This window comes from Lissotriton vulgaris, chromosome 12, assembly GCF_964263255.1.
Source record: "Lissotriton vulgaris chromosome 12, aLisVul1.2, whole genome shotgun sequence".
Lineage (NCBI taxonomy): Eukaryota > Metazoa > Chordata > Amphibia > Caudata > Salamandridae > Lissotriton > Lissotriton vulgaris.
Genome location: NC_141700.1, coordinates 673,387,328 through 673,412,445, shown reverse-complemented (window position 1 = coordinate 673,412,445; position 25,118 = coordinate 673,387,328).

The following is a 25,118-nucleotide window of genomic DNA, read 5'->3' as shown; positions in this document are numbered from 1 at the left end:
GGCCAAGATGATGAAGCAGAGCAATGCCCGGCCCTCAGGAGAGAGTACAAGCAACAGGTAAAGTTCCCCCCGGACGCGGCACCAAGGGAGCCTTTATGCGCCTCTTGGCGCTTCCGTGTGTCGTCCGCGGCGTCCTGGCCGCTAGTGGGGCTGCTGGGAGGTGTAGTCACAGGAGTGGAAGGGGCCCGGCAGAGTCAAGCCCGGCCGGAGGTGCGAGTGGAGCAAAGCCCCTGCCCACAGGTGCTGCCACAGGAATGCGGGGCTCGGCGGAGCCAAGCCCGGCCAAGATGATGAAGCAGAGCAATGCCCTGCCCTCAGGAGCAAGTACAAGCAACAGGTAAAGTTCCCCTATTAGTTCTAAGCTCAGAAACTGTTCGACCACCCCAACACCTCGTCTGAAGCCATACTGAGCTACAGATAAGATATTCTTTTCTTCTACCCATTGCTCTAGCCTGGCCAACAGCATTCTTGCCATTACTTTAGAAGAAGAGCCAAGCAAAGATATTGATACAGAAAAGGGACCACTCTTACCCAGTCCAAAGATCAGGGCTTGATCCATCACCGTTATTTATCTCACTGCACCATCCCAGCTCAGAACCTGGGTATATGCAAATCAGTCTGTCCCTGGCCCAGTGCATCATGGGAACAGGGCAGACTAAACTACCGAGCCAATTCTTCACCAGAAAGGAGACAAGCTACCGGGGGTCCTGATGGTGCAGTGAGAAAGGGATTCATGTCTGAGTATACCCTGCCACACCTATAGTGTCCACCATAAGCGTGGAAGGGTATACTCAGATGTGAGTCCCTAGCTCATTGCACCATCAGGATTCAAGCAAGCCGGGCCGAAGACAGCTGAAATGCCAGAAACCGGTCCCCGGTAGCTTGTTTCCTTCCCAGTATAAGAATTGGCTTGGTAGTTTGGTCTGCCCTGTTCCCATGATGCACTGGGCCAGGGTCAGACTAATTTGCATATAGCCAAGTTCTGGCTCTGAAGTCCAGTAAAGAGGTTCCCGCGAAGCGGGAGCTGCGAGCACCTTTATGCACCTCCGGGTGCGAGAGAATGGCGGCAGCGCCTCTTGGCGCGGTAATCAGGCAAAGCAGTGTGGGCTCTAAAGTCCAGTAAATATACTCACATAGAAATCTATATTCTAGTCAATCTTTTCTAAGTCTACACATATACTTTATGCACAGTAGCACTAGGGTTTCCTTACTCTTCATTTTCTTTTGAGAATCCCTTTTTTTCTTGAACATGTTTAAATGCTTGGAAATATTGTGTAGCAAGTGGGAGAAGTAACATTTGAAAAACATGTTTCACTGTTGAGTAATCTCTTCATCTATGCCATCTCCGAAATTCCTTCCTATTCCCACTCTGGAAACAAATTTACTCCACCTCTTGTGAGAAGTGAATCTTAAATTGTTCCCCGGGTGGAAATTGGCAGAGAAAGTGTTTGTGGACAGTTACAAACTCACAAGTTTGCCGGCACACATATACTTTGTAAGGCAATAAAGCCCTTAAAATGTCTCTACATACCCACATAAAAATATTTATTCACATAGATATCTGTATGTTTTTTAATCTTTTTCCAAGTTTACACATGTACTTTGTGCGCATTAGCACTTTGTCTTTCTTTGAATTGAGATAAATGTATGCCATATAGACCAGGCCATTACATAGCCATAATTGTGATGGATAGGTGCACATATTTCCAAGATAAAATACAATGTAGTTCTCTTTGAGTTACACATTTGTAATATAGTGCTTAATCTGATAGACGCTTACTGTTAAAGGAATAATGATAATATGGTACTCTTAATTATGGATAAATTAACATGAACTTTTTCAATACAACATGACGTGAGCATCGATAACACCATCAAGACTAAGCATGGGCGCAAAATCTGTTCCGCTCGCGGTTTTTCGGCAAATTCGCGATCCGCGTATTCCCTTGAATTTGCCGAAAATCCGCGAGCGGAACGGATCCGGGGGGCAAAAGTTCAAGCTTCAAGCTTGTAACTATTTTAGAACGGCGCCGGCAAGCTGCCAGCACCATTCTAAAATAGTTACTAAGTTAGCTTCAACAGGAAGCACTAATAGTTAAAATGCAGGTGCTCGAGCAACTGCTTTATTTTATCTATTAGTGCTTCCTGATGAAGCTAACTTAGTAACTATTTTAGAATGGCGCTGGCAGCTTGCCGGCGCCATTCTAAAACAAAACAGGAGTGGGGCAGAGGGCAGAAGGTCACAGAGTGGGGCAGAGGGCAGAAGGGCACAGCAACAAGTGGGGCAGCAGGGCACAACAACAAGTGGGGGCAGAGGGCAGAAGGGCACAACAACGAGTGGGGCGGAGGGCAGAATGGCACAAGAACGAGTGGGGCAGAGGGCAGAAGGGCGCATCGCGGTCTCGCACAAAAAAAACCCCCGCGAACACGCAAAGCGCCCTGCGAACAAGCCAAGCGCCCCGCGAACACGCTAAAATAAAAAAATCCGCAAATTCGTGAATTTTGCGGATCGCGAATTCGCAAATCCGCGGATCACGAATTCACAAAATTTGCCCATCAAGACCATGCGCACAATCCACTCAGGCTCTCCGTCAGACCCATTCCCGCACCACGTCTTCAACAGAGCAAGCTGCTCCATTGAACCCCACCTGCCCAACGTCATCAATCTCACCCTCGAGACCGCGACCTTCCCAGAGATCTGGAAATACGCCGGGATCAACGACCTAATCAAACAAGCATTTGCAATGCAATAGGTCTCGCATTAGGAAACTTTGAGCTATTGGTATTGTAAATGACAAATTTTGTATTTATGTGTTGGTTTTGAAAATAGCTAAATTAATAGCTTTGTCATTTACAATGCCAATAGTTTTAGCTTTCGCAAATGTGACACCTATAGCATTTGTAATGCAATATGTGTTGTATTTACGTAACTTAGATATATTGAAATTACAAATAACGAAGGCATTTTTTTAAATAATTAATACTTAAATAAAAGTTATTGTAATGTATAATGGCAATAGCTTAAACTTTTGTAAATAACTTTTGTGAAGAATATGTTTGTGACATTTGTAACATTTGTAATAAAGCTTGAAACATTGAGAGAACATATTTGAACCAGTTGTTGTTGAATGGTTGCACAGATTGATGCAGTGGTGATGCTGAGTGATGTTGTGGTGGCGACAAGTGATGCTGTGGCGTTCAGTGATGCTGTGGTAGCGCATAGTGATGTTGTGGTGCCCCTGAGTGATGCAGTGGTGCCCTGGAGTGATGCTGTTGTTGTGCGATAGATAGTTAGAGTGAGGGCGATAGATAGCTAGAGGGAGGAGGAAAGATAGATAGAGTGAGGGCGATAGATAGATAGAGGGAGGGCAATAGATAAAGGGAGGGAGGGCAATAGATAGAAGAAGGGAGGGCGATAGAGGGAGGGCGATAGATAGAGAGAGGAAGGGTGATAGATAGAGTGAGGGAGGGCGATAGATAGAGTGAGAGCGATAGATAGATAGATAGGCAGATAGATAGAGTGAGGGCGATAGATAGATGTTTTATATAGCGCAAACTGGGCGATGGATAGAGTGAGGGTGATAGATAGAGTGAGGGCGATAGATAGATAGAGTGAGGGTGATAGATAGATGTTTTATATAGCGCGAACTGGGCGATGGATAGAGTGAGAGTGATAGAGTGAGGGCGATAGATAGAGAGAGTGAGGGCGATAGATAGATAGACAGATAGATAGAGTGAGGGCGATAGATAGATAGACAGATAGATAGAGTGAGGGCGATAGATAGATAGACAGATAGATAGAGTGAGGGCGATAGATAGATAGATAGATAGATAGATAGATAGATAGATAGATAGATAGATAGATAGATAGATAGATAGATAGATAAAGTGAGGGCGATAGATAGAGTGAGGGCGATAGATAGATAGAGTGAAGGCGATAGATAGATAGAGTGAGGGCAACAGATAGATAGTGAGGGCAATAGATAGAGTGAGGGTGATAGATAGAGTGAGGGTGATAGATAGAGTGAGGGTGATTGATAGATAGATAGATAGATAGATAGATAGAGTGAGGGCGATAGAGTGAGGGAGATAGATAGAGTGAGGGCGATAGAGTGAGGGAAATAGATAGATAGATAGATAGATAGATAGATAGATAGATAGATAGATAGATAGATAGATAGATAGATAGATAGATAGATAGATAGATAGATAGATAGATAGAGTGAGGTCGATAGATAGATAGAAGTGTAGAGAGAGAGGTAGAGAGAGGGGTGTAGGGAGAGAGGGGTGTGTAGAGAGAGAGGTGTAGAGAGAGAGTGGGGTGTAGAGAGAGTGGGGTGTAGAGAGAGAGGGGTGTAGAGATAGTGGGGTGTAGAGAGAGGGGTGTAGAAAGAGTGGGGTGCAGAGAGAGTGGGGTGCAGAGAGAGTGGGGTGCAGAGAGAGTGGGGTGCAGAGAGAGGGCTGTAGAGAGAGGGGTGTAGAGAGGGGGTGTAGAGAGGGGGTGTAGAGAGAGGGGTACAGAGAGAGGGGTGTAGAGAGAGGGGTGTAGAAAGAGAGGGGTGTAGAGAGAGAGGGGTGTAGAGAGAGAGGGGTGTAGAGAGACAGGGTTCTAGAGAGTGAGGGGTGTAGAGAGAGAGGGGTGTAGAGAGAGAGGGGTGTAGAGAGAGAGGGGTGTAGAGAGAAAGGGGTGTAGAGAGAGGGGGCAGAGTGAGGGGGTAGAGAGAGAGGGGGTGTAGAGAGAAAGGGGTCTAGAGAGAGAGGAGAGTAGAGAGAGAGAGGGGTGTAGAGAGAGTGAGGGGTGTTGAGAGAGAGAGGGGTGTAAAGAGAGAGGGTGTAAAGAGAGGGGTGTAGAGAGAGGGGTGTAGAGAGCTGTGCCCCTGGGGGTCAATTTGACACTAAGAAGGGTGCTAACGGTGGGTAAGGGGGAGGGGGGCATTCAAAGGTTATGGAGCAGACACAAGGGCACAAATCTCATACAGTGGGTCCTGTGGGTCAATGTGACACTAAGAAGGTTGCTAACGGTGGGCCCTGGGGGTCAATGACACACTAAGAAGGTTGCTAACAGTGGGTCATGGGGGGGCGGGGTATTCAAAGGATAGAAGCAGACATCCTTATAAAAGCGATAAAAATAGCACGTATCACTGGTGTCAATTTATATTTAAATCAAGATAAGGAAAACTGACAAGTGTGTAATATGTCCCGTGTTCAGTTTGCACACCTAATCATTAACAATAATAATACGTGTCGTGCTTGCTCTCATAACACTACTAGTAGTAGCGGTCACTGTTGCCCAAAATAATGGTACTTCTTTTATAGGCTAGAGGGAGAGGAAAGGCAGAGCAAGAGTAGGGAGGATACATATGAACCCAAGACGTGCAGGTTGCACACTGATTTCAGTAGTGAGCTCTTAACTCACTGAGCTAGATTCTGAGCCATTGGGCTTCCCTGCTCCATCATTTGAAGCAAGTTGTCCTGGATGCTTTCCAGATTTGCACCGCCTGTAACTACTGCATGAATAGGGATGCTGCTCGTCCCTTTCAAGCTGCTTGCACTTGTTTTAAACACTTTACGTTCATATGAGCTGATTTGCACGGTCCGTACCTTTCGTCCGCCCTATAAATGAAAAAATCAGGTATGACATTAAGGGCTAGATGTAGGTAATTCCCATTTACAGACTCTTAAATACCGAATTTTACTGATTCGGTATTTAAGAGTCTGTAAATGGGAAGGGGGCAGATGTAGGTAATTTTAAAATCTGAATTACCCAATCTGTAGAATTCGGTATTTACCGATTGTGTAAATACTGGATCGTTATTTCCCATTGATTCCTATGGGCTTTGAAGCCCATAGGAGTCAATGGGAAATACCGATTCTGTATTTACAGAATCGGTAAATACCGAATCCTGCAAGGGTGCAGGGGGTGTCACTTTGACACCCTCTAGTACCCCAAGTACAGGCTTGTGTGACATGTGGCACACATACATGCCCTAAGGGCATATCTGTGTGTCACATTGCACAGGTGTGCATGCACAGATGTGCATACACACCTGAATTCGGTATTTTACCACCCAATGGGATTGGGTGGTAAAATACCTACTCTTAAGGGCCTGTGGCACTGTAAACTGTGCCACCGACATTTGTAATTACAGAATCGGTATATTTACCGATTCGGTAATTTACCGAATCGGTAATTTTACCGAATCAGTAAATATAGCGATTCTGTAATTTTCAGCCCCCTACATCTGAAAACCCTAATACCGGTCGGAAACGGACAAAATCTGCCGTTTCCGACCGGTATTAGGGCTCCTACATCTGGCCCTAGGTGTCCTAGCGCATATACAGACAAACATACAGAAATAATGAGTGCGTGCAATAATAGCACATTAAAGGTAAACAGTTGGCTTTGCCGACAAAGAGAAGCAGTGTCACGCTGTTCCCCTTCCAACTTCCAGTGACTGGCGAGTTAAGAGATGAAGGGGAGGTGGAGGGCATTGACTAATGGCAGCAACGGGTGAGGAAACAGTGGAAATGACAAGGGGAGGGGAGGAATGCCAGACGGGTATGAGGGGACATGGAGAGCTCGGTGGTGATGGGTAGGTGACTCTACACGGACACGGGTAACTTGAGCCTGATCTATAGGCAATTCCTGTTGTACCGACCCGCCGACAACTCAGGTGGCCATTAGTCCAAGACCTTTAGGCATAGGATTTTCCCCTGAGGTAAACCACATGAGATTCATGACACTAGCATGTTTCCTTTTTAAACTCTTCACTCACAACTTCACTAGGTCCTGACGAATCGCGGGAAATCCCCAAGCGAGAAACATGTTGACCGACCTTCACATTAGTCTTGCTTTGGGACACGCCACGTAACTCTCCGTGACCCAACAAGCTAACTACACCTTTTAATGGTAGTAGTAGGACCTCCAGAATAAAGTCTTTTCCGGGACCCTCTACTACATTTTAAACTTCACCCTTCCAATTCAGGATACTGATTGCCCTGGCCCACATACCCGCACTTCACCAACAGGCAGCAGGACAAAAAGATCTCCGCCAAAGAGCCCCTCTTTGAGGTGAGCCCGTCGGGGATTGCACCGCCTCCCCGACGAGGAGCAACCGCCGATGATGAAGCATGACATCCTTCGGGATGTGTGAGGCAAACATGTCCAACTTAATGGATGCCCAAGGGTGTTAATATACACCTTCGGTACAGCCAGTCTCCCTTCAATACTTGCCAGGAACAGTTCAGCAACCCCCGTTTGTTGTTAACGTGTTCTATACACGGGCACACGCTGATACTGGACCTTCCACCTCCCTTGAGGTGGTAATTGGTGCCCGTTTGATCAACAGATTGCTCTCCCTCTTGTTTGACGACTATACATGGAGAGATATGCCAGATGGGTGCAAAGGAAGCGGCCAACAGCGAAGAGAAAGAGACGTGCAGCAATAAGCGCTCTGACATCTTCGGGTGAAGTCTGCGCTATATAAAAACACATAAAATAAATAAATAAAAGGAAGGTAGTGATTCCTAATGCTGAGTGTAAGAGGGAGCCTTGTGACAGATGTTGAGAGCCTTAAAAAGCTGAATTGATATGGGTAAGCAAAGATTTGAGTGAAAATGTATTTAAGAGTACGTGCGGGAGGGAATGAGAGTGCCTTGTGTGCGTGCTATAGCGGGGTGGGCGGGGGAGCTGCAGCCTTTAAAGTCTGATGCCTAGGCACAGACAAATGGTGGTGTGTTATGTGGCTGGCGTGCACGCGCCTGTCTCACATGAACTGTATGGGATTCGCAGCCATTTTGGTAGACTTTTCTTTTCCACTTACTATAATTCTCGCCAGCAATGCGCAAGCGCATTGGCAGGCGAGACCTAAAAACCTAAGGCAGACCCAAGAGACCTCAAGAACTTCCGGCCCATTTCTCTGCTCCCCTTCCCAGCCAAGGTCATCGAGAAAACCGTCAACAGGCAGCTAACCCGATACCTCGAAGAAAACAGAATCCGCACCCTTCCCAGTAAGGGTTCTGCAGCAACCACAGTACAGAGACTGCCCTCATCGCCGCCACCGACGACATCAGGACCCTGCTGGACAATGACGAGACCGCAGCACTCATCCTCCTAGACCTTTCTGCCGCTTTGACACCATCTGCCATCGCACACTTCGCGCACGCCTCAACGCCGCAGGGGTCCGAGACAAGGCTCTGGATTGGATCACCTCCTTCCTCTCCGGCAGAACCCAGAGCGTCCCCCTCCCCCCATTCCGTTCCAAAGCCTCCGAGATCATCTGCGGTGTAACTCATCTGCGGTGTACACCAGGGATCCTCCCTCAGCCCGACGCTGTTCAACATTTACATGGTCCCGCTCGCACACGTAGCCCGACAGCACAACCTCAACATAATCTCCTACGCCGATGACACTCAGCTGATCCTCTCCCTCACCAAGGACCCCATCACCGCCAAAGCCAACCTCCACGAAGGAACGAAGGCCGTCGCCGACTGGATGAAGACCAGCCATCTGAAGCTGAACTCGGACAAGACGGAGGTCCTCCTCCTCAGCTCCAACTCTTCAGCCTGGGACGACTCCTGGTGGTTGACGGCACTGGGGGCAGCCCCGACACCCACCGACCACGCACGCAAGCTGGGAATCATCCTCGACTCAACGCTCTCTATGACCAAGCAAGTCAACGCTGTCTCCTCCTGCTTCAACACTCTCTGCATGCTCCGCAAGATCTACGGATGGATCCCGACAGATGCAAGAAAGACAGTCACCCAGGCCCTCATCAGCAGCAGACTCGACTAAAGAAACGCACTCTACACGTGAGCCCCGACCAAGCTCAACAAACAACTACGATGTATTCAAAATGCTTCGGCACGAATGATCCTTGATGTACCACGCCACGGTCACATCACCCCCCACCTGAGAAACCTGCACTGGCTCCCCGTCAACAAGAGGATATCCTTCAAGCTCCTCATCCACCAACACAACGCACTCCACAAGACCGGCCCAGCCTACCTCAACAGACAGCTCTCCTTCTACTTCCTTAACCACCATCTCCGCTCTGCCGACCTCTCACTCGCCACCGTCCCGCACATCCAAAGAACAACCACCGGTGAGAGATCCTTCTCCCACCTCACCGCCAAGACATGGAATACCCTCCCACCGAACCTACGACAGACGCAAGACCTGCTGACCTACAGGAGGGTACTCAAGACCTGGCTGTTTGATCAGTAGCGCCCCCCCCCCAGCGCCTTCAGACCCTCACAGGTATGTAGTGCGCTTTACAAATGATTGATTGATTGATTGATTGATTGATTGATGTGACTCTGTGATAGAAGCACACATGTCCAAAATACACCAAAATGTGGTCCTCATTGTGTTGGATAAAAACACACAATTGTGACACACATCTTTATACAATCCTCATTGTGATGGGAAAACACCAATCTCTGTAATAGGCAGCATAATATTTCTTGTGACAGATAAAGGCATACAAACCTGTTGTACACAATTTAATATGGTTCTTAGTTACACCACTGCCTATAGGACCGTAGGTCACATTTAAATAGGAGCTATTGTAAAGCACCAAAGAGCACAATCTTGTGACACACAGTATGAAATGGTTTTCAGTGTCTAGAACAAACGTTCATATGCTTGAAACATATAAAGTTGTGGCAGTGTGTATTACATGTTTAAAATGGCAACACAAAACTATAACATGCGTCATGATGTGCTCCTTTTTGCAATGGATAAAAGCTCACATGCTATACACGTGGTCACATGAATTGCACAACACAATGCAGTCTTCATTGTGATGGATGAAAATATGTGTGAGATGTTGTTTTCAGAGTGAGGTGTTATAGCGCAGAATTAAAACACGCACTGTGATGTAATTCATATTCATTGACAACAGAGGGGACCAGTCTCTCACAGGAATGCACATGCAATGAGGAACAGGTTTGTTTCTATTAGGTATCTTAAGACATCAGGTGCTCGATGCACATGATGAACTCAAATGAATTTGTAACTGTGTCACAAGGTCGAGGATGACTTATTGGAGGAGATTCCATACTCCCCGGTGACTATGGTGAATGAGGCACTCTTCCTCTGTGTGCAGGATTTTTCTCCGGTCTGTCCCTTTAAGGAACAGGACTCTGACACCCAAGAAGAAGGCGGTCAGCAAGTCCGGATGATGTCTCTGCCCCCTGACCAATGGGGAGAGAGAGCCCCGCTGATGAAAGCGGAAATGGATGTTGGAACGGATGCTGAGGAAGAAGTGAGACCTAAAGAACGCGGAGAGAGCCAGGTGAACCAGAGCGCGTGATGGAGAAATGGGACCTCATCGCCTGCAACAAGTGGGGAGGTAACCCCTGCAGAGGAGGAGTCGCCAGGAGGCCAACCGTTTCACGCTTCGCTCTGCCACGCTCTAGGAGGAATGTGGCTGAACAAGGTACAGTCCGGCTGCGGGCTGCTCACGGGCACTGGGCTGGAAGGCAGCAAAGTAAGTAGAGGACACACCTCTGCTAAACCGGTGGGTTAACCGGACTACACTTGGTGGTGGTGGCTTCTTTGAGTGTGGTGATACTCCCTGCACTGGCCCTCTACACTTCTACATATTGTCGATGTTCCGACGTTCACCAGTGGTTTTCTGACCGAGGAATATACGAGTCCATGACTGACCTGGTGGCCTCATAAGAGGAAGAACGGAAGCAGTATTCATACCTAACCTCTACTAGCTGTGTAAACAGACGAACGCGGACGTGAAAAATAAAAACATATTCAAACCATACCTAATAAAAGGGATAAAAGAATAAAGTCGCACGTTGATTCCTTCCGGGGCTTAACCCCTTCCTTGACGACCCGGTGACAAAAATATAATGTAATATAATCCTATTTGTGATTGAAAGAAGTTTATTCTTGGCAACAGTAGTTTAGATAATAGCACATTTCTGCAACAGGCCTAGTGGTGTCGTCCTCGCAGTGCTAGGAAAAAGCTCAGATATGTAACACACAACATCATACAGTCCTCGTTGCGATGGATAAAAACAAACAATTGTGATGCACACCAAGACTTGATTCAAAGTATAATAGTAGCTCACTTATATAACTCCCCAAAACACCTGTAACATTCCAAGCTATGGTCATTGTGCAGGGTATGAGCAATCCACTGGAAAGATTGTGATTGTGACCCTGCTGTGATTCATGTAGACAAACACCTTTATACCCCTTCATCATTGGCTCAATTCCCAAAACCAAGTGCTTTGTTTAGTATCATCATTTTGGATTACAGAGCAAGCTGCTTTTTAATTCACAAAGGTTGTCTTGTTGACTATTAGCTTATAGCTACAGAGGATATATTTCAAGGAGTAGGCTTCATTTTCATTTGAGAATTCCATTTTCCCTTGAACAAGTTTACATGCTTACATTTCTGAAAATATTACAAAGCAAGTAGAAGTAATAACATTTGAAAAACATTTTCCCCTGTCAAGTAATCCCTTCAGCTATGCCATCTACAATTTTTAGTCTGATTCCTTTCACTTTCCATCCTGGAAACAGATTTAATCCGGCACTTGTAGAAGTGAATCTCAGATTGTTCCCTGGGTGGGAATGGGCTGAAGAATTGTTTGGGGACAGTTACAAAGTAACACATTTGGAGGCACACAACTAGTTTGCAGAGCAACAAAGCCCTGTGAAGATCACTTTCCACACACACAAAAATGTTTGCTCACATTCAATAGTCATCTTTTTCCAAGTGTACATATATGCTTGTTCACATTAGCCTCTGTGCTTTTTTGTGATGGCTCGTTCGATGGATGATGCATGTCCTATGGACCAGGCTGTATAGAGCCGTCATTGTGATGGATAAGTGCATGCATTTCCAAAGTACAATACAATATAGTTTTTTTTGTTACTCAAGGTCATACACTTTACTAATACACAGCATAATGTTAGACATGCTTTCTGTTAAAGGAATAGGTGATAACACTAATTCACATTAATGTGGTACTTTTAATGATGGCTAATTTAACATGAACTTTTTCAATACAATATGATGTCACTCTGTGATAGAAGAAGCACACTTGTCTAAAATGCACCAAAATGTGTCCTCATTGTGTTGGGTAAAAACACACAGTTGTGACACACATCTTGATACGGTCCTCATTGTGATGGATAAAAACACTAACCTCTGTAATAGGCAGCATATTATTTCCCGTGGCAGATAAAGGCACACAACATTAGCCCTTGGGGATTTTTTGTGATGGTGATAAATTCATGTCCTACGGACCAGGCCTGCATAGAGCAGTCAGTGTGATGGTAAAATGCATTAATTTCCAAGATAAAATACAATATAGTTTTCTGAGTTACCTAGGATCATACACATGACAACTAAACAGCATATTGTTAAAGCATCTTACTGTTAAAGGAGCTTTCTGTTAAAGGAATATGCGAAAACACTGAATCATATTAATGTGGTATTTTTAATGATAGCTACATTATCATGAACTTGCTCAATGCAACATGATATTTCTCTGTGATAGAAGCACACATGGCTAAAATGCCCCAAAATATGGTCCTCATTGCATTGGATAAAAACATGCAATTGTGACACATCTTGATAAGGTCCTCATTGTGATGGATAAAAACACCAACCTCTCTAATAGGCAGCATATTTCCTCTGGCAGATAAAGACATTCAAACCTGTCTCACACAATTTAATATGGTCCTCAGTTTAACCCTTAAAGTGCACATAGGAGCATAATCTCAATATCTCAACACAATTCTGTAACATGCGTCATGATGTGCCCTTTTTTGCAATACATAAAAACTCACATGCTATACACATGGTCCCATGAATATTCGCCTACCACGATGTAGTCCTCATTCTGATGCATAAAAACATGCATGTGATTTTTTTCTTTCAGAGTGCAGTGTAATAGCACACAGAGTTAAAACATGCAGTGTGATGCTGTTATGAGTTTGATGGACTACTCTTCATAAACAATTCATATTTACTGACACCAGAGGGGAACAGTCTCTCACTGGAATGCAGTCCTAATGAGGAACAGGTCTGTGTCTATGAAGTATCTTAAGGCAGCCTTATGATCGTATGCAAGCACATCACAAATTCTCTGCAATGAATTACAAATGAAGAGGTAAACCATCAGGCAGTTTTAGTGCACCTCATGATATTGCCCTCTTGGTAATGGTTAACCCCTTCCATGCTCATGACGAACCCCAGCCGTCATGCACTACGGTGCTCGTGTGCCGATGACGGCTGGGGTTCGTCACGGCCCGCCCCTGTTCGTGCTGTTTAGAGCACACCAGGGGAATCGCGGCCGCATCGAAGGGGTTAAAGCAGGCACATCTTTGTAAAACAGTGCATGAGATTGTCCTCTGTTATACATAGATACTGTCTCATATTACTAACAGAATTCAGGATGTGCTACTTAATGTGATGTATCAAGGCAAACAATCTTGTAACACTTAAAGGCATCTAGTGATCATTGTACTTAATAAACCCACATTAATTTGTAATATACAATGTAATATAATCCTATATGTGATGGAAAGAAGTTCATTCTTGGTAACAGTAGTTTAGATAATAGCACAACTCTGCAACAGGCCTAGTGGTGTCGTCCTCGCAGTGCTAGGAAAAATCTCAGATATGTAACACACAGTATCATACGGTCCTCGTTGCGATGGATAAAAACAAGCAATTGTGATGCACACCAACACTTGATTCAAAGTATAATAGTAGCTCACTTATATAACACCCCAAAACACCTGTAACATTCCAAGCTATGGTCATTGTGCAGGGTATGAGCAAAGCACTGGAAAGATTGTGATTGTGACCCTGCTGTGATTCATGTAGACAAACAGCTTCATCCCCTTTAATCATTGGCTCTATTCCCCACACCAAGTGCTTCGTTTATTATCATCATTTTAGATACAGAGCAAGCTGCTTTTTAATTCACAAAGGTTGTCTTGTTGACTGTTAGCTTATAGCTAAGAAGGATGTATTTCAAGGAGTAGCCTTCATTTTCTTTTGAGAATTCCATTTTCCTTTGAACACGTTTACATGCTTACATTTCTGGAAATATTACAAAGCAAGTAGAAGTAATAACATTTGAAAAACATGTTCCCCTGTCAAGTAATCCCTTCACCTATGCCATCTCCAATTTTTAGTCTGATTCCTTTCACTTTCCATCCTGGAAACAGATTTAATCCGGCACTTGTTAGAAGTGAATCTCAGATTGTTCCCTGGGTGGGAATAGGCTCAAGAATTGTTTGTGGACAGTTACAAAGGAACACATTTGGAGGCACACAAATACTTTACAGAGCAACAAAGCCCTATGAAGATCACTATCCACACACAAAAAATGTTTGCTCACATTCAATAGTCATCTTTTTCCAAGTGTACATATGTACTTGTGCACATTAGCCTCTGTGCTTTTTTGTGATTGATTGTTCGAAGGATGATGCATGTCCTATGGACCAGGCTGTATAGGGCCGTCATTGTGAGTGATAAGTGCACGCATTTCCAAAGTACAATACAATATACTTTTTTTAGTTACTCAAGTCATACACTTTATTAATACACAGCATAATATTATAGATGCTTTCTGTTAAAGGAATATGTGATAACAATAATTCACATTAATGTGGTACTTTCAATGATGGCTAAATTAACATGAACTTGTTCAATACAATATGATGTTACTCTGTGACGGAAGAAGCACACGTGTCTAAAATGCACCAAAATGTGTCCTCATTGTGTTTGATAAAAATACACCGTTGTGACACACATCTTGATATGGTCCTCATTGCAATGGATAAAAGCACTAACCTCTGTAATAGGCAGCATAATACTTCCTGTGGCAGATAAAGGCACACAACATTAACCCTTGGGATTTTTTGTGATGTAGATAAATTCATGTCCTATGAACCAGGTCTGCATAGAGCCGTCAGTGTGATGGAAAAGTGCATTCATTTCCAAGATGAAATACAATATAGTTTTTTGAGTTACCTAAGATCATACACACTACAACTAAACAGCATATTGTTAAACCATCTTACTGTTAAAGGAGCTTTCTGTTAAAGGAATATGCGAAAACAAAAATCACATTAATGTTGTATTTTTAATGATAGCTACATTATCATGAACTTGCTCAATGCAACATGATATTCCTCTGTGATACAAGAAGCACACATGCTTAAAATGCCCCAAAATATGGTCCTCATTGCGTTGGATAAAAACATACAATTGTGACACACATCTTGATATGGTCCTCATTGTGATGGATAAAAACACCAACCTCTCCAATAGGCAAAATATTTCCTCTGGCAGACAAATGCACACAAACCTGTCTCACACAATGTAATATGATCCTCAGTTTAACCTATAAAGTGTACATAGGAGCATAATCCCCATATATATAGGAGCAATTGCAAAGCATAAAGGAGCACAATGTTGTGACATACAATATGAAGTTGTTTTTAGTGTCCTGAACAGATGGTCATATGATTGATACACTTATAAAGTTGTGGCAGGGTCTATAATATGTTAAAAATCTCAACACAATTCTGTAACATGCGCCATGATGTACCCTTTTTTGCATTACATAAAAGCTTACACGCTATACACATGGTCACATGAATTGCCTACCACAATGTAGTCGTCATTCTGATGGATAACAACACTGTTGTGTTTTTGTTTTAGAGTGCAGTGTAATAGCATACCGAGTTAAAAACATGCAGTGTGATGCTGTAATGAGTTTGATGGACTACAGTTCTTAAACAATTCATATTTATTGACACTAGGGAGGACCAGTCTCTCACTGGAATGCAGTCTTAATGAGGAACAGGTCTGTTTCTATGAAGTATCTTAAGGCAGCCTTATGATGCTAGGCAAGCACATCACATATTCTCTGCAATGAATTACAAATGAAGAGGTAAATCAACATGCAGTTTTAGTGCACTGCATGATATTGCCCCACTGGTGATAGTTAAGCATGCACATCTTTGTAAAACACTGTATGAGATTGTCTTTTGTTATACATAGATATTGTCTCATATTACTAACAGACAGCATGATTTGCTCCTTAATGTGATGTATTAAGGCAAACAATTGTGTAACACTTCAAGGCATCTAGTGATCATTGCACTTACTAAACCCAAATTAATTTATAACATACAATGTAGTATAATTCTATTTGTGATGGAAATAATTTCATTCTTGGTAACAATAGTTTAGATAATAGCACAACTCTGCAACAGGCCTAGTGGTGTCGTCCTCGCAGTGCTAGGGAAAAGCTCAGATATGTAACACACAGTATCATACGGTCCTCGTTGCGATGGATAAAAACAATCAATTGTGATGCACACCAACACTTGATTCAAAGTATAATAGTAGCTCACTTATATAACACCCCAAAACACCTGTAACATTCCAAGCTATGGTCATTGTGCAGGGTATGAGCAAAGCACTGGAAAGATTGTGATTGTGACCCTGCTGTGATTCATGTAGACAAACAGCTTCATACCCTTTAATCATTGGCTCTATTCCCAACACCAAGTGCTTCGTTTATTATCATCATTTTGGATACAGAGCAAGCTGCTTTTTAATTCACAAAGGTTGTCTTGTTGACTGTTAGCTTATAGCTAAGGAGGATGTATTTCAAGGAGTAGCCTTCATTTTCTTTTGAGAATTCCATTTTCCTTTGAACACGTTTACATGCTTACATTTCTGGAAATATTACAAAGCAAGTAGAAGTAATATCATTTGAAAAACATTTTCCCCTGTCAAGTAATCCCTTCACCTATGCCATCTCCAATTTTTAGTCTGATTCCTTTCACTTTCCATCCTGGAAACAGATTTAATCCGGCACTTGTTAGAAGTGAATCTCAGATTGTTCCCTGGGTGGGAATAGGCTCAAGAATTGTTTGTGGACAGTTACAAAGGAACACATTTGGAGGCACACAAATACTTTACAGAGCAACAAAGCCCTATTAAGATCACTATCCACACACAAAAAATGTTTGCTCACATTCAATAGTCATCTTTTTCCAAGTGTACATATGTACTTGTGCACATTAGCCTCTGTGCTTTTTTGTGATTGATTGTTCGATGGATGATGCATGTCCTATGGACCAGGCTGTATAGGGCCGTCATTGTGAGTGATAAGTGCACGCATTTCCAAGGTACAATACAATATACTTTTTTTTTAGTTACTCAAGTCATACACTTTATTAATACACAACATAATATTATAGATGCTTTCTGTTAAAGGAATAAGTGATAACAATAATTCACATTAATGTGGTACTTTCAATGATGGCTAAATTAATATGAACTTGTTCAATACAATATGATGTTACTCTGTGATGGAAGAAGCACACGTGTCTAAAATGCACCAAAATGTGTCCTCATTGTGTTTGATAAAAATACACAGTTGTGACACACATCTTGATATGGTCCTCATTGCAATGGATAAAAGCACTAACCTCTGTAATAGGCAGCATAATATTTCCTGTGGCAGATAAAGGCACACAACATTAACCCTTGGGATTTTTTGCGATGTAGATAAATTCATGTCCTATGAACAAGGTCTGCATAGAGCCGTCAGTGTGATGGAAAAGTGCATTCATTTCCAAGATGAAATACAATATAGTTTTTTGAATTACCTAAGATCATACACACTACAACTAAACAGCATATTGTTAAACCATCTTACTGTTAAAGGAGCTTTCTGTTAAAGGAATATGCGAAAACACAAAATCACATTAATGTTGTATTTTTAATGATAGCTACATTATCATGAACTTGCTCAATGCAACATGATATTCCTCTGTGATACAAGAAGCACACATGCCTAAAATGCCCCAAAATATGGTCCTCATTGCGTTGGATAAAAACATACAATTGTGACACACATCTTGATATGGTCCTCATTGTGATGGATAAAAACACCAACCTCTCCAATAGGCAGCATATTTCCTCTGGCAGACAAATGCACACAAACCTGTCTCACACAATGTAATATGATCCTCAGTTTAACCTATAAAGTGCACATAGGAGCATAATCCCCATATATATAGGAGCAATTGCAAAGCATAAAGGAGCACAATGTTGTGACACACAATGTGAAGTTGTTTTTAGTGTCCTGAACAGATGTTCATATGGTTGATACACTTATAAAGTTGTGGCAGGGTCTATAATATGTTACAAATCTCAACACAATTCTGTAACATGCGCCATGATGTGCCCTTTTTTGCATTACATAACACTTACACGCTATACACATGGTCACATGAATTGCCTACCACAATGTAGTCGTCATTCTGATGGATAACAACACTGTTGTGTTTTTGTTTTAGAGTGCAGTGTAATAGCACACCGAGTTAAAAACATGCAGTGTGATGCTGTAATGAGTTTGATGGACTAATGTTCTTAAACAATTCATATTTATTGACACCAGGGAGGACCAGTCTCTCACTGGAATGACGTCTTAATGAGGAACAGGTCTGTTTCTATGAAGTATCTTAAGGCAGCCTTATGATGCTAGGCAAGCACATCACATATTCTCTGCAATGAATTACAAATGAAGAGGTAAATCAACATGCAGTTTTAGTGCACTGCATGATATTGCCCCACTGGTGATAGTTAAGCATGCACATCTTTGTAAAACACTGTATGAGATTGTCTTTTGTTATACATAGATATTGTCTCATATTACTAACAGACAGCATAATGTGCTCCTTAATGTGATGTAGCAAGGCAAACAATCGTGTAACACTTCAAGGCATCTAGTGATCATTGCACTTAATAAACCCAAATTAATTTATAACATACAATGTAGTATAATTCTATTTGTGATGGAAATAATTTCATTCTTGGTAACAATAGCTTAGATAATAGCACAACTTTGCAACAGACCTAGTGGGGTGGTCCTCACAGTGATATACAAAAGCTCAGATATAAAACACACATCATATAGTCCTCGTTGTGATGGATACAAACAAACAATTGTGATGCACACCAAGACTCGATTCAAAGTATAATAGTAGCTCACTTATATAAAACCCCAAAACACCTATAACACTTCCAGCTATGGTCATTGTGCAGGGTATGAGCAAACCACTGGAAAGACTGTGATTGTGACCCTGCTGTGATTCATATAGACAAACACCTTTTATACTCCTTTATCATGTACTGGAGAAGCGTGGCTCAATGGTTAGAGCGGCAGACCCTGATGCAGAGGTCTGGCCCGGCACCAGGGTTCAATTCCTGCCTCGGCGGTTCTTGGACTCAATTTCCCCGGACCTGATAATTCTTGCCTCGGTGCCAAGTCTAATCATTGGTCCTACTCTGTGACTCTGGGCAATAGCTTGCTTAATCTCCACAACAGCCCCAGCAGCGCTTGGATGCCTGGCTTCACCTTGGGGGTGCCCAGGAGTAGACATTTCACAGGAATGCCGGGATGGGTTCCACAGCGGTATGAATACAGCGCTATGAGGCCTCTGGGTAGGAGTGTGCTATATAAATACTATACATTTACATTTACTCAATTCACTACACCAAGTGCTACATTTATTATAATTTTGGATTACATGAGCAAGCTGCTTTTTAATTCACAAATGTTGCCTTGGGGACAGTTAGCATACAGCTACAGAGGATGTATTTCAAGGGGTAGTCTTCATTTTCTTTTGAGAATTCCATTTTCCCTTGAACAAGTTTGCATGCTTAGATTTTGGGAAATATTCTGAAGCAAGTAGAAGTAATAACATTTTAAAAACATTTTCCCCTATTGAATAATCTCTTCATCTATGCTATTTCCAATTTTTAGTCTGATTGCTTCCACTTCCAACCCTGGAAACAGATTTAATCTGGCACGTGTTAGAAGCGAATATCAGATTGTTCCCTGGGTTGGAATGGGCTGAAGAAATGTTTGTGGACAGTTACAAAGTAGCACATTTGCAGGCACACAAATACTTTGCAGAACAACAAGGCCCTCTGAAATTCACTAACCCCACACACAGAAGTATTTACTCACATTCACTAGTCATCTTTTTGCAAGTGTAAATGTATACCGGTGCACATTAGCACCTGTGCTTTTTTATGATGGTCGATTGGCTGGATGGTGCATGTCCTAGGGACCAGGCCTGTATAGAGCCCTCCTTGTGATGGATGAGTGCATACATTTCCAAGATACAATACAATATAGATTCTTTTAGTTACTTAAGATCATACACATTACTAATACACAGCATAATGTCATAGGAGTTTTCTGTTAAAGGAATATGTGATAACACTAATTCACATTAATGGCTAAATTAACATGAACTTGTTCAATTCAACATGATGTGACTGTGTGATAGAAGAAGCCCACTTGTCTAAACTGCACAAAAATGTGTCCTCATTGTGTTGGATAAAAACACACAGTTGTTATACACATCTTGATACAGTCCTCATTGTGATGGATAAAAACGCTTTACTAATACCCAACATAATGTTAAAGAAGCTTACTGTTAATGAAGCTTACTGTTAAAGGAATGTGCAATAAAACTAAATCACAATAATGTAGTACTTCTAATTAAGCTACATTAACATGAACTTGTTCAATATCACATGATGTGACTCTGTGATAGCAGAAGCACACATGTCTAAAATGAACCAAAGTGTGGTCCTCATTGTGTTGGATAAAAACACACAATTATGACACACATCTTGATACAGTTTTCATTGTGATAGATAAAAACGCCAACCTCTGTAATAGGCACCACAATATTACTTGTGGCAGATAAAGGTACACAAACCTGTCTCACACAATTTAACATGGTCCTCAGTGTGACCTATAAGTGCACATAGGAGCATAAGCCACCTTTATATAGGAGCAATTGTAAAGCATAAAAGAGCACCTTCTTGTGATACACAAAATATGAAATGGTTTTCAGTGTCCAGAAGAAAGGTTCATATGCTTGATACACATGTAAAGTTGTGGCAGTGTCTACTACATGTTAGAAACACAAAAGAAAACTGTAACATGTGCTTTGCTATGCTCCTTTTTGCAATGTATAAAACCTCACAATTTACACACATGGTCATCTGAATTGCATACCACAATGTAGTCCTCATTTTGATGGATAAAAACACGCAAGAGTTTTTTTTCATCAGAGTGTGGTGTAATATCACAGAGAGTTAAATCATGCACTGTGATGTCGTTATGAGTTTGATGGACTAAAAGTCTTAAACAAATCATATTTAGTGACACCAGATAGGACGGACCAATCTCACATGAATACAGTTGTAATGAGGAATTGGTCTATGTCTATTAAGAATGCTACGGTAGCCTTGTTATTGTATGCCAGCACATCACAAAGTCTCTGCGATTAATTACAAATGAAGAAATAAACCAACATGCAGCTGTAGTGCACTGCATGATATTGCCCTCCTGGTGATATTTAAAACATGCACATCCATGTAAAACTATGTGAAATTACCTTCTATGATAAATAGACAATCTCTCATGTTGTAACAGATAGCATGATGTGCTCCTTAATGTGATGTATCAAAACAAGCGACCTTGAAACATGTCATGGCATCTAGTGCTCATTGCACTTGATAAACCCAAATTAATTTGTTACATACAATGAGATATATTCCTATTTGTTATGGAAAGAAGTTTATTCTTGGTAACAGTACTTTAGGTACTAGCACAATTTTGCAACAGACCTAGTAAGGGTGGTCATCACAGTGATAGGAAAAAGCTCAGTTGTGTAACACACAACATCATGTGGTCCTCATTATGATGGATAAAATCAAACTGCTGTGATGCACACCATGACTTGACCCAAAGTATGATAATAGTAGCTCACATATATAACATACCAACGCACCTGTAAAAATCAAAGCTATGGTCATTTTACAGAGCAGGAGAAAACCACTGGCAAGATTGTGATTGTGACCCTGCTGGTTCTTTTTTTTTTAAGGTTTTCAAAGAAAGTTTTATTCGGCTGACGCGTTTCAACCAAACTGGTCTTTCTCAAAGCCAACACATACTTGGTGATTATACCATATCACCTATAAACACCAAGCTCACATATCAGTAAACATAGTGAAAAGACTTTGTTGGACCTTGTACGATGCCTAGAACCTTTGGAAGAAAGCCTGGCATTAATAGGTCTATAGCGTAAATAAATTAACACAAGTGCATGATTTACCTTATGCTTTCACATGATCACAAAATATATAGGGTCATCAAAAATATATATAAATATTTATCTTAATAACAGATAAACATTTAAGTTCTACTAAGTTTCTAAACTTGCATAATTAATGAAAAGCACATACTCGACACGGGTATATTGAGAAACGCCACCCGAAAATAACAAATCCAATGCCTGTCATCCCGGTACACCATGCGCAGCCGCCACGCCGCCCCGCAACCATGACCCTGCTGTGATTCATGATGCTTTTTCAATAAAGGATTTAATAGCGCACAATGTTGCAATATGAAATGTGATATAATCATTTTAATGGACTAAACTATCAAAAACAACCCCTGCTTATCAGCACCTAAGAGGAACAATCTCTGTCAGGAGTGCACTCAGAATTGGATACAGTTCTGCCTCTATCAAGCATCTTAAGGCAGCCTTATGAAATTTTTGTGCAGTGTAATGCCGGCGGTGGGGATTGCGAGTCTTTCAATGAAGGGCTCAGCTCCTTCAATTATGTATAAGTTCCCGATCGAGTTCCTCCTGTGCTGCATCGTCTCTCCCTGGTATGCCAACAATGCGGAAGTCATTGAAATACTTGTGTTCCCCGCCACTGGCATTACACTGCACAAAAATGTCAATGCATCACGGTTTCTGCCAGAAATCATTCGCTTCACATATTATTATTATTAATGATATTTCTAAAGCGTGAACAAAGGCCCATGGGCGTCTCGGCGCTAAGATATCTGTAATATTTAACCTGAGAGGGGGGAGCTGAGTCTAGTGATTAAAGAGCCAGGTCTTAAGTTGCTTACGAAAGGACCAGAGGGAAGGACTGGCTTTAATCAAATGGGGCAGCGTGTTCCACAATTTTGGAGCTGACACCAGGAATCTTCTGTCACCCCAGAAACAGTTTTGGTCCGAGGAACCACAAGATCAATTAGACTTGAAGAACGTAGTGTTCTGGACGGACAATAGGGAATCAGATTTTGGACAAGATATGCTGGTCCCATATTATGCAAGGCCTTGTACACAATACAGAGAGTTTTGAATTTTATTCTGTTTCTGATGGGTAACCAGTGTAACTCTCTGATTGTGTCCGAGGCGGATTGATATTTGGGAATTTTTCCCAGTAGCCTGGCAGCTGAGTTTTGTATAATTTGCATTTTGTTTAAAACTCCTTCTTGTGCATTGAGGAATAAAGCGTTGCAGTAATCCAAGGTGGACAATACAAGGGAAGTAACCAGGGTTTTACCAGCTGTATCAGGAAGAAAGGGGAGGATTTTTTTGATGAGTCTTAGTTTGTGGAAGGCTGAGGAGGTGATCTGGTTAGCGTGTGGATGAAAAGTGAGGCGGTTATCAAAAATGACTCCCAGGTTCCTCACCTTACTGACAGGCTCGGGAGGCGAGCCTAATGAGGATGGCCACCAATTGGATGACCATTCCGGAGTCAGCGGTCCGAAGATGACTACTTCTGTCTTGTCGGAATTTAATTTTAGGCAATTGGAAGCCATCCAGCTCCCAATTGCTACCATGCCTGATTTAAGATCTTCCGCTATTTTATGGCCGTTGTTCTTAATGGCAAGGACCAACTGTGTGTCATCTGCATAGGTAGTAAGGCTCATCCCATGTGCACGAATAACATTGGCTAAGTCCGACACATAGATGTTGAAAAGTGTCGGACTTAGGGATGAGCCTTGAGGTACTCCACATGGCAGGGACAAGGTGGAAGAGTGAAAGGGTCCCATTGTGACCACCTGGGTTCTATTGGCCTGAAAAGAGGCCAGAAGTTTACTGGCATTTTCCTGGACACCCATGTTTTCGACACGGTCGATCAACGTAGCATGATTGACCGTGTCGAAGGCTGCCGATAAATCAAGTAGTATCAAGACTGCTGTGCCCCCAGCATCGCGGATGGATCTAGTATCATCCGCCACTTTGATCAGAGCCGTCTCCGTCCCATGGAATTGGCGGAAGCCAAACTGGGATTCATCAAGTAAATTATGTTGCTCTAAGAACGTGGAGAGTTGTTGATTCTGAGCTTTTTCAGCTTTTTTAGCCAGTACTGGTAGGCTGGCAATAGGTCGATAGCTCTTAGGTTCTTCCATGTCGAGATGTGGCTTCTTTAAGAGTGGTTTAATGAGGTTTTTTTTTAGAATATCAGGGTAAGTGCCTGTACTAAACACTGCGTTGCAGATAGAGGTGATGGCAGGAAGAACCGTTTCAATAACAGGTAGCAGTACTTTAAATGGACAGGGGTCAAGAGCAGAACCTGATCTAATAGTGGATATAATATCAGCAATCTGGGAACTAGAAATTTCTACAAACTGAGAGAGGATGGGTCCAGTATGGGCGGCGGTCGACAAGTTGGGAGGGAGTTTGGTGTTATTAGCAAAGGCAGAATAGATGTCGTTGACTTTACTAAAGAAGAAGCTGGCTATGGCGTCACAGAGGGGTTGTGAGGGAGGTGGAGTCAGGTTTGTGGAGTATCCTGCTAGCTGCTTAGTAGTTTCGTACAGAGCTTTATTGGAGTTTTTGGCCATTTCGATTCTAACCCTAAAGAATTTTTTCTTGGCCTCATTAATCATAGTTTTATATTTGGCTACCGTTTCTATATACCTTATTTTGGCTTCTACAGAGTAGTCTTTCCTCCAGTGCCTCTCCTTATTCCTACACTGTTGTTTTTGTTCTCTTAAGGCCTCCAAATACCAGGGGGCCGACGGGGTAGATCTATTGTGAGACCGTTGTTTAACCGGGGCCAGGGAGGATGCCGCCGAGCCCACCCACTCATAGAATTGGGAGGTGGCGGTGTTAGGGTCGGTTGATAGAGGGGGAGTGGATTTGGTTAAGAGAGTTTTCAGGCTGGAACTATCAATGTCATTCCACGCCTGGAAGGACTGTTGAGAGTTGG